The sequence below is a fragment of the Eretmochelys imbricata genome, chromosome 1, assembly GCF_965152235.1.
Source record: "Eretmochelys imbricata isolate rEreImb1 chromosome 1, rEreImb1.hap1, whole genome shotgun sequence".
Taxonomy (NCBI): Eukaryota; Metazoa; Chordata; order Testudines; family Cheloniidae; genus Eretmochelys; species Eretmochelys imbricata.
The window spans coordinates 344211458-344225099 of NC_135572.1; the positions used below are offsets into that span (position 1 = coordinate 344211458).

Genomic DNA, 13642 nt, shown 5'->3' on the forward strand with positions numbered 1-13642 from the left:
TTAGGTTTTATTATGAGGGGAGAACAGCCATGGGGCAGATGCTTGTAGGCAGAGGATATATAATTTACCAGCAACCTCAGCTGTGATATGGTCAGTCAACAGTAAAGCCTCAAAGGACCTAAGAATGGCCACAATGTTGCTCAGCCTGCTGATTTCTTTATAGGGAATGTCAGCTGGTTACTAAAATGGTTGGGGGAGAGATAGAAACATGGCAAACTGGGTATAATGATGATTAATTCCAAGGGAAACCAGGAATACATATTTAAAAACTGTTTAAAAATTTAGAATTTCTCATAGCTTCTACTATTATGGTGGTGCAGAGATCAACTGAGATCAGGGCCCCGTTTTGCTAGGTACTGTGCAAACATAGGGTATGTCTACACTACGAAATTAGGTCGAATTTATAGAAGTCGGTTTTGTAGAAAGCGTTTTTATACAGTTGATTGTGTGTGTCCCCACACAAGTGCTCTAAGTGCATGTATCGGCGGAGTGTGTCCACAGTACCGAGGCAACCGTCGACTTCCGGAGTGTTGCACTGTGGGTAGCTATCCCACAGTTCCCGCAGTCTCCACCGCCCATTTGAATTCTGGGTAGAAATCCCACTACCTGATGGGGCTAAAACATTGTCATGGGTGGTTCTGGGTACATATCGTCAGGCCCCCGTTCCCTCCCTCCCTCCGTGAAAGCAAGGGCAGACAATCGTTTTGCGCCTTTTTTCTTGAGTTAACTATGCAGACGCCATACCACGGCAAGCATGGAGCCCGCTCAGCTCACCGTCACCGTATGTCTCCTGGGTGCTGGCAGACGTGGTACTGCATTGCTACACAGCAGCAGTTAATTGCCTTTTGGCAGCAGACAGTGCAGTAGGACTGGTAGCCATCATCGACGTAGTCCTGGGTGCTCTTTTAATCGGGCGCCTGGGCAAACATGGGAGTGACTCAGCCAGGTCATTTCCCTTGTTTCGTCTCGTGGCGATTCACTCCTACCGGCAGTGTGCTGTCTTTTAACCTCCAGCCAGCAGAAGATGATGGCTAGTCGTCATGCTGCACCGTCTTCTGCCGAGCACCCAGAAGATGATGACGGCTAGCGGTCGTACTGCACAGTGTGCTGCCAGCAAGATGTATAAAGATAGATGAAGTGGCTCAAAACAAGAAATAGACCAGATTTGTTTTGTATTCATTTTCTCCTCCCTCCCTCCTTCCCTCTGTGAAATCAATGGCCTGCTAAACCCAGTTTTGAGTTCTATCCTTGAGGTTTCGAGTTCTATCCTTGAGGGAGCCATTCAGTTTCTCGCAAAGCCACCCCCTTTGTTGATTTTAATTCCCTGTAAGCCAACCCTGTAAGCCATGTCTTCAGTCGCCCCTCCCTCCGTCAGGGCAACAGCAGACAATCGTTCCGCGCCTTTTTTCTGTGCAGACGCCATACCATGGAAAGCATGGAGCCCGCTCAGATCACTTTGGCAATTAGGAGCATATTAAACACCACGCGCATTATCCAGCAGTATATGCAGCACCAGAACCTGGCAAAGTGATACCGGGCGAGTAGGCGACATCAGCGCGGTGACGTGAGTGATGAGGACATGGACACAGACTTCTCTCAAAGCAGGGGCCCTGGCAATGTGGGCATCATGGGTCTAATGGGGCAGGTTCATGCGGTGGAAGGCCGATTCTGGGCTTGGGAAACAAGCACAGACTGGTGGGACCGCATAGTGTGGCAGGTCTGGGACAATTCGCAGTGGTTGCGAAACTTTCGCGTGCGTAAGGGCACTTTCATGGAACTTTGTGACTTGCTTTCCCCTGCCATGAGGCGCAAGAATACCAAGATGAGAGCAGCCCTCACAGCTGAGAAGCGAGTGGCAATAGCCCTGTGGAAGCTTTCAATGCCAGACAGCTACTGGTGAGTCAGGAATCAATTTGGAGTGGGCAAATCTACTGTGGGGGCTGCTGTGATGCAAGTAGCCCACGCAATCAAAGATCTGCTGATATCAAGGGTAGTGACCCTGGGAAATGTGCAGGTCATAGTGGATGGCTTTGCTGCAATGGGATTCCCTAACTGTGGTGGGGCCATAGACGGAACCCATATTCCTATCTTGGCACCGGGCACCAAGCCGGCAAGTACATAAACCACAAGGGGTACTTTTCAATAGTGCTGCAAGCTCTGGTGGATCACAAGGGACGTTTCACCAACATCAACGTGGGATGGCCGGGAAAGGTACATGACGCTCGCATCTTAAGGAACTCTGGTCTGTTTCAAAAGCTGCAGGAAGGGACTTTATTCCCACACCAGAAAATAACCATTGGGGACGTTGAAATGCCTATATGTATCCTTGGGGACCCAGCCTACCCCTTAATGCCATGGCTCATGAAGCCATACACAGGCAGCCTGGACAGTAGTCAGGAGCTGTTCAACTACAGGCTGAGCAAGTGCAGAATGGTGATAGAATGTGCATTTGGACATTTAAAAGCGCGCTGGTCGCAGTTTACTGACTCGGTTAGACCTCAGCGAAACCAGTATTCCCACTGTTATTACTGCTTGCTGTACGCTCCACAATATCTGTGAGAGCAAGGGGGAGACGTTTATGGCAGGGTGGGAGGTTGAGGCAAATCGCCTGGCTGCTGGTTTCACACAGCCAGACACCAGGGTGGTTAGAAGAGCACAGGAGGGCGCAGTGCGCATCAGAGAAGCTTTGAAAACCAGTTTCATGACTGGACAGGCTACGGTGTGAAAGTTCTGTTTGTTTCTCCATGATGAAACCCACCGCCCCTTGGTTCACTCTACTTCCCTGTAAGCTAACCACCTCCTCCCTTCGATCACTGCTTGCAGAGGCAATAAAGTCATTGTTGCTTCACATTCATGCATTCTTTATTCATTCATCACACAAATAGGGGGATAACTACCAAGATAGCCCAGGAGGGGTGGTGGAGGAGAGAAGCACCAGGAGGGCTGGTGGAGGAGGGAAGGACAAGGCTACACAGCACTTTAAAAGTTTAAAACTTTAAAACTTATTGAATGCCAGCCTTCTGTTGCTTGGGCAATCCTCTGGGGTGGAGTGGCCGGGTGGCCGGAGGCCCCCCCACCGCATTCTTGGGCGTCTGGTTGAGGAGGCTATAGAACTTGGGGAGGAGGGTGGTTGGTTACACAGGGGCTGTAGTGGCAGTCTGTGCTCCTGCAGCCTTTCCTGCAGCTCAACCATACGCTGGAGCATATTGGTTTGATCCTCCAGCAGCCTCAGCATTGAATCCTACCTCTTCTCATCACGCTGCCGCCACATTTGAGCTTCAGCCCTCTCTTCAGCCTGCCACTTACTCTCTTCAGCCCGCCACCTCTCCTCCCGATCATATTGTGCTTTCCTGCTCTCTGACATTGTCTGCCTCCACGCATTCGTCTGTGCTCTGTCAATGTGGGCGGACAGCATGAGCTCAGAGAACATTTCATCACGAGTGCATTTTTTTTGCCTTCTAATCTTCACTAGCCTCTGGGAAGGAGAAGATCCTGTGATTTTGAAACACATGCAGCTGGTGGAAAAAAAAAAAGGGACAGTGGTATTTAAAAAGACACATTTTCTAGAACAATGGCTACACTCTTTCACAGTAAACCTTGCTGTTAACATTACATAGACAGCACATGTGCTTTCGGTCCAAGGTTGCATTTTGCCTCCCCCCACCACGTGGCTAGCTCCTCCCCCCCTTCCCCCCCATGGCTAACGGCGGGGAACATTTCTGTTCAGCCACAGGCAAACAGCCCAGCAGGAACGGGCACCCCTGAGTGTCCCCTGAAGAAAAGCACCTTATTTCAACCAGGTGACCATGAATGGCATCACTCTCCTGAGGATAACACAGAGAGATAAAGAACAGATGTTGTTTGAATGCCAGCAAACATACAATGCAATGAACTTTGTTCTACAGTGATTCCCAAGTACATGCTACTGGCCTGGTGTGGTAAAGTGTCCTACCATGGTGGGTGGAATAAGGCTGCCCTCCCCAGAAACCTTTTGCAAAGGCTTTGGGAGTACATCCAGGAGAGCAGCAAATGCCAGGGCAAATTAATCATTAAACATGCTTGCTTTTAAACCATGTATAGTATTTTAAAAGGTATACTCACCAGAGGTCCCTTCTCCGCCTGGCAGGTCCGGGAGGCAGCCTTGGATGGGTTCGGGGGGACTGCCTCCAGGTCCTGGGTGAGAAACAGTTTCTGGCTGTCGGGAAAACCGGTTTCTCTGCTTGCTTCCTGTGAGCTATCTACAACTTCATCATCATCATCTTCCTCGTCCCCAAAACCTGCTTCTGTGTTGCCTCCATCTCCATTGAAGGAGTCAAACAACATGGCTGGGGTAGTGGTGGCTGAACCCCCTAAAATGGCATGCAGCTCATCATAGAAGCGGCATGTTTGGGGCTCTGACCCGGAGCGGCCGTTTGCCTCTCTGGTTTTCTGGTAGGCTTGCCTCAGCTCCTTAAGTTTCACGCGGCACTGCTTTGGGTCGCTGTTATGGCCTCTGTCCTTCATGCCCTGGGAGATTTTTACAAATGTTTTGGCATTTCGAAAACTGGAACGGAGTTCTGATAGCATGGATTCCTCTCCCCATACAGCGATCAGATCCCGTACCTCCCATTCGGTCCATGCTGGAGCTCTTTTGCGATTCTGGGATTCCATCATGGTCACCTCTGCTGATGAGCTCTGGCCAGCGTGGCAAGCTGCAGGTGACCATGCAAACAGGAAATTGAAATTCAAAAGTTTGAGGGCCTTTTCCTGTCTACCTGGCCAGTGCATCTGAGTTGAGAGTGCTGTCCAGAGCTGTTACAATAGAGCACTCTGGGATAGCTCCCGGAGGCCAATACCATCTAATTGCGTCCACAGTACCCCAAATTCAACCCGGCAAGGCCGATTTAAGCGCTAATCCACTTGTCAGAGGTGGATTAAGGAAATCAATTTTAAGAGCCCTTTAAGTTGAAAAAAAGGGCTTCATCGTGTGGACGGGAGCAGGTTTACATTGATTTAACGCTGCTAAATTCGACCTAAACTCCAAGTGTAGACAAGGGAATAGAGTATGAGACAGTCCATGCCAGAAGTATAGTTCATGGATGAAATTCCCACAGAGTTCAGTGGGGCCAGGATTTCATCCCACATGTTCAAGTATATTTCACTGAGAACTATGAGGAAAGAAAAATGAAAACACACTGTGAAATATTTGTACATATTATATGTGAGCATAAAGTGAGTGGGGTGTGTGTCTTGTAGTTAGACTATGGAAGGGGTTCTCGAACTATGGGTCCGGACCCCAAAGTGGGTCGCGACCCCATTTTAATGGGGTTGCCAGGGCTGGTGTTAGACTTGCTGGGGTCTGGGGCTGAAACCCGAGCCCCACTGCCCAGGGCAGAAGCCGAAGCCTGAGCCCCACCATCGAAGGCCGAAGCTGAAGCCAGAGGGCTAAAGCCCTGGGCAGTGGGGGCTCAGGCTTCGGCTTTAACCCTGGGTATCGGGGCTCAGGTTACAGGCCCCCTGTCTAGGGCTGAAGCCCTTGGGCTTCTCCCCCGGAGCGGTGGGGCTTGGGCGGGTTCAGGCTTCAGTCCCCCCTCCTGGGGTCATGTAATAGTTTTAGTTGTCAGAAAGGGGTCATAGTGCAATGAAGTCTGAGAACTGCTGGACTATGGGACTGGGAGTCAGGAGTTCTGCGTTTTATTCTGAGCGCTGTCACCAATTTACTGTAGGTAAACCACTTAGGGCCTAATTTCCACATGGACTGAGCTGTACAGCTCCCACTGATTTCAAGTGGAGTTGAGTGTTCAGCCCTTCAAAAATCAGGCCCTTAACCTCAGTTTCCCCATATGTTAAACTGTTGTTCAGATGCTGTGATGATGGGCACACTGGAAAGAAGTTAGATAGAAGTTATATACCTGCTTTGTATGAGTGCTGAGGTTTAACCAAGGTTTGTAAAGTATTTTGAGAGTGTTAGATGAAAGATGCTAAAGAGCCCTAATCCACCAAAGCACTGAAGTGAATGTTTAACTTTAAGCATGTGAATAATCCCATTGAAGTCATGGTAGTGTAATGGTTACGCTGAGGAAAGGTGGGGGAAGAGGACTCAAACTGTTTGACAGATGTTGTTACATTTTTAAAAACCGTGTTTTTAGGAGCGTTGTGGAGGGGGATGTTTGATTATTTTCCCCTCCCTGATGGACTGAGCTGTTGATTGTTTTAGTGGGAAATTATGTGAAATTGTCAATTTTAATTGCTGTAAAGGCACCCACAGCACAGACAGTTAATGAAGTAACATTTTTAATAAATAAAATAACCAAGAAAACTAACAAAACCCACACCCACCCACCCACCCACTCCGGCCTGCATTACAGCCCAGATGTGTAATGACTAGATGTACAGATTGGAACTTCTCAGAGGCTATAGTGGAATATTAACATTTATTATTTAACATTTTATATTTTGATAGTACATAAAGGCCAATCAAATGAAAGCCCTATTGTGCTAGGCATTGTACAAACATTTAGTAAATTACAGCCTCAAATTGCAATGCATTGCAATTTACATATTACAGTTCTGGTTATAATGGGCACTCCCTTACCACATATTACAGTTGTTCTGTTGAAGAACTTGATTTCATGATTTTATGAGTGTTCCACGGGACCATATGCTGTACATTTATGGGATGTGCATTGTGTCTAGAGAGAGATCACTCATACATTCAGTACCAAACCCATATATAGTCTCAGAAATATAGACTTTCTTTATAGGAGTGTATCTCCCTCTGTTTGTCATGCTCAGTGTTACAATTTATGGTGCTATAACAATTTTGAATAATGACAACAAGAGAAGGCAAACATTAAAATGATTGTGTTAACGGGCAGTAACTAGATATGTACAAGTAACAAATACAAGATAAGAAGGAAGGTGCAGAAAAAAATTCAGAGCATAGATGGCATACAGGACCTAATCCTATGAATAATAATACCCATCTCTTATATTGCACTCTTCAGTATTAGATCTCAAACTGCTTTACTCAAGAGGTCAGTATTATTATCCCCATTTTATCCCTCATCTAGTGGGGTCCTGCAGGTGTCTGTCCTGGGTCTATTATTAGTCAATATTTTCATTAATTACTTGGATAGTGGAGTGGAGAGTAAGCTTATAAAATTTACAAACGACACCAAGCTGGGAGGAGTGGCTAGCACTTTGGAGGACAGGATTATGGTTCAAAATGGCCTTGACAAATAGAGGAATTCGTCCAAAATCAACAAGATGAAATTCAATAAAGACAAGTGCAAAGTACTATATTTAGGAAGGAAAAATCAAATGCACAGATACAAAATGGGGAATAACTGTCTAGGCAGTGGTACTGCTGAAAAGGATCCGAGGGTTATAGTAGATCACAAACTGAATAAGTCAACAATGTGATGCAGTTGCCAAAAAGGCTAATCTTATTCTGGGGTGTATTAAGAGGAGTGTTACTTTTAAGATACAAGAGGTAATTATCTCACTCTACTTGGCACTTGTGAGGCCTCATATGAAGTGCTGTGTCCAGCTTTGAGGGCCACATTTTAAGAAAGATGTGAACAAATTGTAGAGAGTCCAAAATAGGGCAACAAAAATGATAATTTTTTTTAGAAAACTTGACTATGAGGAAAGGCAAAAGGTCTTGGCGTGTTTAAATCTTGGGAAAGGAAGACTGAGGGGGGAGTCTGAGGAAGACTGATAACAGTCTTCAAGTATGCTAAGGGCTGTTATAAAGATGATGGTGATCAAGTGTTCTCCACGTCCACTGAAGGTAGGACAAGAAGTAATTTGCTTAATCTGCAGCAAGAGAGCTTGAGTTAGATATGAGGAAAAACTTTCTAACTATAAGGATAGTTATGAACTGGACTAGGCTTGCAAGGGAGGTTGTGGAATCCCCATTATTAGAGGTTTTTAATAACAGGTTAGACAAACAGGGATGATCTAGGTATAGTTGGTCCTGCCTCTGCATGGGGGATGACTAAATGACCTCTCGAGGTCCCTTCCAGTCCTACATTTCTATGATTCTGTGATTTTACAGATGGGGAAACTGAAGCACAGAAAGTGACTTGCCCAACATCACCCACCAGGCTAATAGCAGTGACAGGAACAGACCCCACGTCTTCTAAGTCCCAGTCGAAGGAGTACCGACCGAGTATCTGTTAAGGTTCTCAGCATAATAGAGCCCAATATGTAGGTAGTGGTCAGAATGATTTCTAAAGCAGTTATCAAATAAAATTCTGCTGTAAATAGAATCCCCCTTTGTCCTGCAGCCTGTGGAACAAACATATTTTGTATCCAGCTGTGTAGCATTAATCACAATATGGATTATTTGAGCTGTAGGTCAACCACAGGGTCCAACTATTAACATCTGGGATGTATCTATTATCCCTCCTACATAAAGATACAGTATAATAGATAATTAAGCTTCTGAATGACTGCATGTGCAGTATTCTGGTTTTTCCAGTTCTCTTTGTGATTTGATCCAGAATCATTTCCTTTCACTGAATGCTTAGAAAAAGAGGAAACCAAGGTGGCATCCCGATCTTAATTTCAAATACACAGGAAAACTCTGAGGAAATCCCTTTTATGCCCCAGGCTTTATGTAAAGAAAAAAAGAGAACTAAAATTTCATGTTGTTCATATCCTGTATATATGTGTATAGCAGATGTTTGTTCAGATACAAAACTGATGTCTCTGCTAAGTTGTAGCACAGAAAAATGACCATAGAAACCTACAGTCATATTGTTTTAGTTTATGAAAAGTCTAGACAACCATTTTAAAAATAAACAAATTCGAACACAGAGGACTAGATCCTCATCTGATGTAAATCAGTGTTGCTCCTTTGAACTCAATGGAATGACACTGGTTGACACAAGCAGCGTCTGTTGCAAAAACATGGGGAAGATAAAATACATTATGATTATTTAATATCTTATTGCAGTAGCATGTAGACACCCCAACTGAAACCAGGACCCCATTTTTCTGGGCACTATGCAGACATCCATTAAGAAACAGTTCCCACCCCAAAGATTTTACAGTCTAAATAATATAATATTGTTTTTTATTGTTTCTTTTTAACAAAATATAAACACAAACAGATAAGAAAAATCAAGATATGTAATAGAAACCATTTGATTTATATGGTAACAAGCATGCCAAGTGATCATGTCACATCATGTTTATAAAATGAAATGACCGTGTACTTTTGGCCATAAATGTTAATAAAAAAGAAGGCATATCTTGTTAAATATTTCCAGTGTATCTTTCAGTCTGAGAGATGCTCTGAAGTGCAGCCAGCTCATTCATGGCTGGGATTCCAATAAACTATTTTTGGTAAAAAATGATATCTTACGTTTGTATAGTGCCTTTTACCCAGAAGCGTCCCTAAGAATTTTGCCAGTGCTGTCTAGAGTTCACTACACCCATTACTTCAAGAGGCAGTGTAATTTACTGGAAAAGGCACCAGACGAGGAGTTAGGACAGTAGGGTTTCATTCCTGACTGCTGCTGATGTGCAACCTTGGGAAGTCATTTCACGCCCCGCGCCTCTCTCACCCTTTGTCTGTCTTGTCTATAGAGACAGTGAGAGCTTCATGGAAGGAACTGTCTCTCACTATGTGTTTGTGCAGTGCGTAGCACAATGCAGACTCAATCTTGGGCCTCTAAGTGCTACTGAATTACTAATAATTATATACGAAAATTATGTGAAAAGGATATTAAGGTTGCAAGTCAAGCACTCAAAAGTTAGGAAATGCCACAGTTAGGGTTGCTTGTGCAGCCTTAATTTATTACCCTTGTGCATATGCATTACAAGAGTCTTTAATTACATGATCACATACTATTTTTCCACCGACATCTGCTTCATTCAGTGCTCCTCATTCAGTGTGTGGTCCTACGCCAAGTTTACTGCATACTATCTAAACCCTGCACTCAATACAGAATTGTTAATTTCCTCCTAGACATTTCTATGGTGCTCTCTCTGTAGTGTATGAGTGCTCCAGAAACATTAATAAATTTATCTTCACAATGCATTGGTATTATCAGCCCCCTTTTACAGATGAGGAGCTGAGGCATTGAATGACTGAGGCTGAAATTGTCAGAATTGTCCATTAATTTTGGGTACCCAACCTGAGATGCCTGTGGGCAGATTTTTCAGAGGACATAGTATTTTATAGTACTTTGTTCACAGCACAGCTCCAGTGGACTTCAGTTGTAGTTGTGAGCATTCAGCAGATCTGCAAATCTGATCTTTGGTGTCCTAAGTTCAGGGCACCCAGAAAATAAGGAACACACAATTTCATGGCCACCCACAAAAAATGTTGTTTTTGGTGGCTTGCCCAGCATCACAGCCTTTTCTCTGAGTGAAGACATGGCCTCACAGAAAGTGCCAAGCAATCCTTAATAACCACAAGTGGTCATGGCTTCAGCTTTACATCTTACCCTTGAAAAAACAGTACTGAGGTGGCATGGCTGAGTGCCATAAAGATATCCATAAGAACATAAGAACGGCCACACTGGGTCAGACCAAAGGTCCATCCAGCCCAGTATCCTGTCTACCGACAGTGGCCTATGCCAGGTGCCCCAGAGGGAGTGAACCTAACAGGTAACGATCAATCATCATTTGTATGATTCAAAATTCTGCTGTCATTGCAATCATCCTTCACTGCTATCCAAGTCGTTTGCTAAAGAAAAGTTTCCTTGTAATAAATATACAGAGTGACTGGGTGAATCCAAATATGTAAAACATGCATTCCAATTAACACTTCATCCAAGAAGGCTCATTTATGATTTGTGCATTCTCAAAGTATCCGTACCATTGTTCCAAATTGTCTTTCACTTCTCCTGCATGTCTTACTTGTACTGAAACAGATTTCCATCTGATCTTTTGCAGTTTCAGATACACTATAATGATCAGTTACACCCTCATGCTTCAGTTGGATCTACATGGACGTATAGGTCTGTCCGCAGGGATCCAATGGCAGGACTGGGGCCTCAACTCGCATGTAGTGATTGGCAGAAATATAAATGGGGGATGGGATGGAGTTGTTATGTTTTTGGATAAAGAAAAGAGAAGAAATAAATGGGTGGGGGAAGGGAAATTAAACCAAAAATACAGTTTGAGATTACCCTCTGACAAAGAAAGGAATGAGTCACTTTCTTGGACGAATGAGGTCACCCAAAGGATTTAATGCCTTGATAACTTTAGAAAATATCTACAATTAAAGCAAGCCATGTTTTCCCCCTGCTCTAAGGTTCAATCCACTACAGTTTGATCTGTTTCCTCTTTTAAGAGAGAAACAACCACAAAATTAAGGAGCCCTAAATCACAGCTCTTAACCGGTGAGTGAAACTGGAAAGCCTGGGAATTATACAATTGACATGAAACCCTTTCTTCCATAGCCGCCTCTTTTCCCACTCTCCTTCCTTACCCTTTTTGTTATGCATTATTTGTATTATGGTACTGCCTAAAGCAGTGGTCCCCAAAATTTTTACCTCATGCCCCCCACTTATCCCTGTCCATGCCCCCTCCCTGAGCTGAGGCCAGGAGTGGGGCTGCGGCTCCTGGAGGGCTGGGGCGGGGGAGAAGACATGGGCAGGGGTAAGGGATCTGGGAGCCATGGCCAGCAGCCGTAGCCAGGAGCAGAGCTGGGTGATGCTCCCTCTCCGCCCCCCGAGGGGCTGGCCTGGGCCCAGCTGCGCCTCCCCAAACATTCATCCACACCCCCCGTAGAAGGGCACGCCTCACAGTTTGGGGACCTAGAGACTTGGGCTCTATTGTGCTAGGGGACCATAAAAATACATATTAAGAAACAGCCCTTGCCCTGTCTAAATAGACAAGATAGACAAAGGATGGGAGGGAAAAAAATTAATCCCCATGTTACAGATAGAGAAACTGAAGCACAAAGAGATGAAGGGCATGTCTACACTGCCATGGCAGAGCTACAGCTTCAGCAGCATTGCTGTAGCATTGTAGTGGAGATGCTTCTTACGTTGATGGAAGGAGTTTTTCTGTCGCTGTAGTATGCTACGCCTGGCTCATGAGACAGCTCATGGAACACATCACAGGACATTGACAGTACCACGTCGAGTAACCGAGAACGATGACCAGGGAAATAACCCACTTCCTTCCCTGACGAACCGAGGGACACACCCCACCCATGTACTTATTCTCTACACCAATACTGACTCAGACTCTTAATACATTCCATGGGTGGCATACCCGAGCCCATTTATCCACTGATGCACTAAAAACTCCCGCACCCCAATCTGGATCTATGCTGGTATTGTGATATGTATGTACCTCGTGAACCTTGTAACCGATACTTGCAATCCCCCATAACCCAAGCCAAACCCCAGATGTACAGTACCTTCCCTCTTAACTTGTGTAAATTTGATTTTAAACATTAACTTTAATAACATTTTTAAATCTGCCTCCCTTAGGGTGGGAGGTAGGTCGGCGGAAGAATTCTTCCGTCAAGCTAGCTAGCTGAGCCTGCAGGGGGGATAGGTAGGTCGACCTAACCATGTTGCACAAGGGTGTGACATTTTTCTAGGTCGATCTAATGTTGAGGCGTGGCCCAGGCCTAAGTGATTTCCCCAAGGTCATCAGAGGGTCTGTGGCAGAACCATTCCAGGATCCCATATCACCTGAGTCCCAGTCCAAAACTTTAACCATGCACAACAAAGCCCTCTCCTGGCCTATCACCAACACAACACCTCTCCGACCCAGAGGGGCACTGTGGTGTGGGACAGAGTGGCCCATAGGGTTTTTCTCTCTTAGAATCATAGAATATCAGGATTGGAAGGGACCAGGTCATCTAGTCCAACTCCCTGCTCAAAGCAGGATCCCCAATTTTTGTCCCAAATGGCCCCCTCCAGGATTGAACTCACAACCCTGGGTTTAGCAAGCCAATGCTCAAACCACTGAGCTATCCGTGTGGGGCTCGGGCTCTTCGTCACAACTCCCTCTCATTCGCCCTTCCTCCCAAACACAACCCTCTCTCACCCCCCACTAGCCCCCTTCTTCGGAAACTCACAGCAGCGAGTGAGCCGCCCCCCGACCCACCCCTCTCTGCAGACCCCTTCCCCCCTCCTCCCGGGGACCGTGACAACAAAGGAGGCGCTGGCTGGCTAGGTGCAGAGCCACGGCACAGCCAGCGGGGCGGGGAGCCGAGGAGGAGGAGGAGGAGGAGGAGCAGCAGCTGTGACTCAGCAGCCAGCCCCGTGCAGCTCCCCCCGCCCCCGTGCAGGCAGCAGCCAGGGCTTGCCTGGGTGTGCGGGCAGCGCAGCAGCGGCAGCGCGAGCCGGCGGGGCTGCGCGAGCGCGTGGGGCAGGAGCCGCGGCCAGCGCCGCGCGTGGAAGCCCCTCTCCCCGGGCGGCAGGGCGCAGCGCGGGAGGAAGGTGCCTTTTGTGGCAGCTCAGGGGCAGAGCCGCCCAGAGGGGCGAGGTAGGTGTCTGTGTCTGGGGCTCGCGCTCTCCTTTGCATTGCACACAAAGACGCGCTGCTGGGGGCTGGTTGGGGGTGTGTGTGTGCGCATTGGCGGGGGGGGGGGGGAAATAAAACCCAGGGGTTTTGTTTTCTAAAGGGAGGCTCAGGGCCGGGGGGGGAGGGAAGCCCCCTCCCTTCTCCCAAATTGTTC

At 46.5% G+C, this 13642-nt stretch overlaps 1 protein-coding gene across 1 annotated transcript in view; it reads left to right on the plus strand.

Annotated features, from left to right (window-relative positions):
- Nucleotides 1–13278: 13278 nt before the first annotated feature.
- The window catches only part of FAM107B (family with sequence similarity 107 member B), an 83145-nt gene continuing 82781 nt past the window's right edge, over nucleotides 13279–13642 (plus strand). Inside the window, exon 1 of the mRNA XM_077836329.1 lies at nucleotides 13279–13449. The gene's annotated coding sequence lies outside the window, so the exon portion shown is untranslated. The remainder of the gene's footprint in view (nucleotides 13450–13642) is intronic.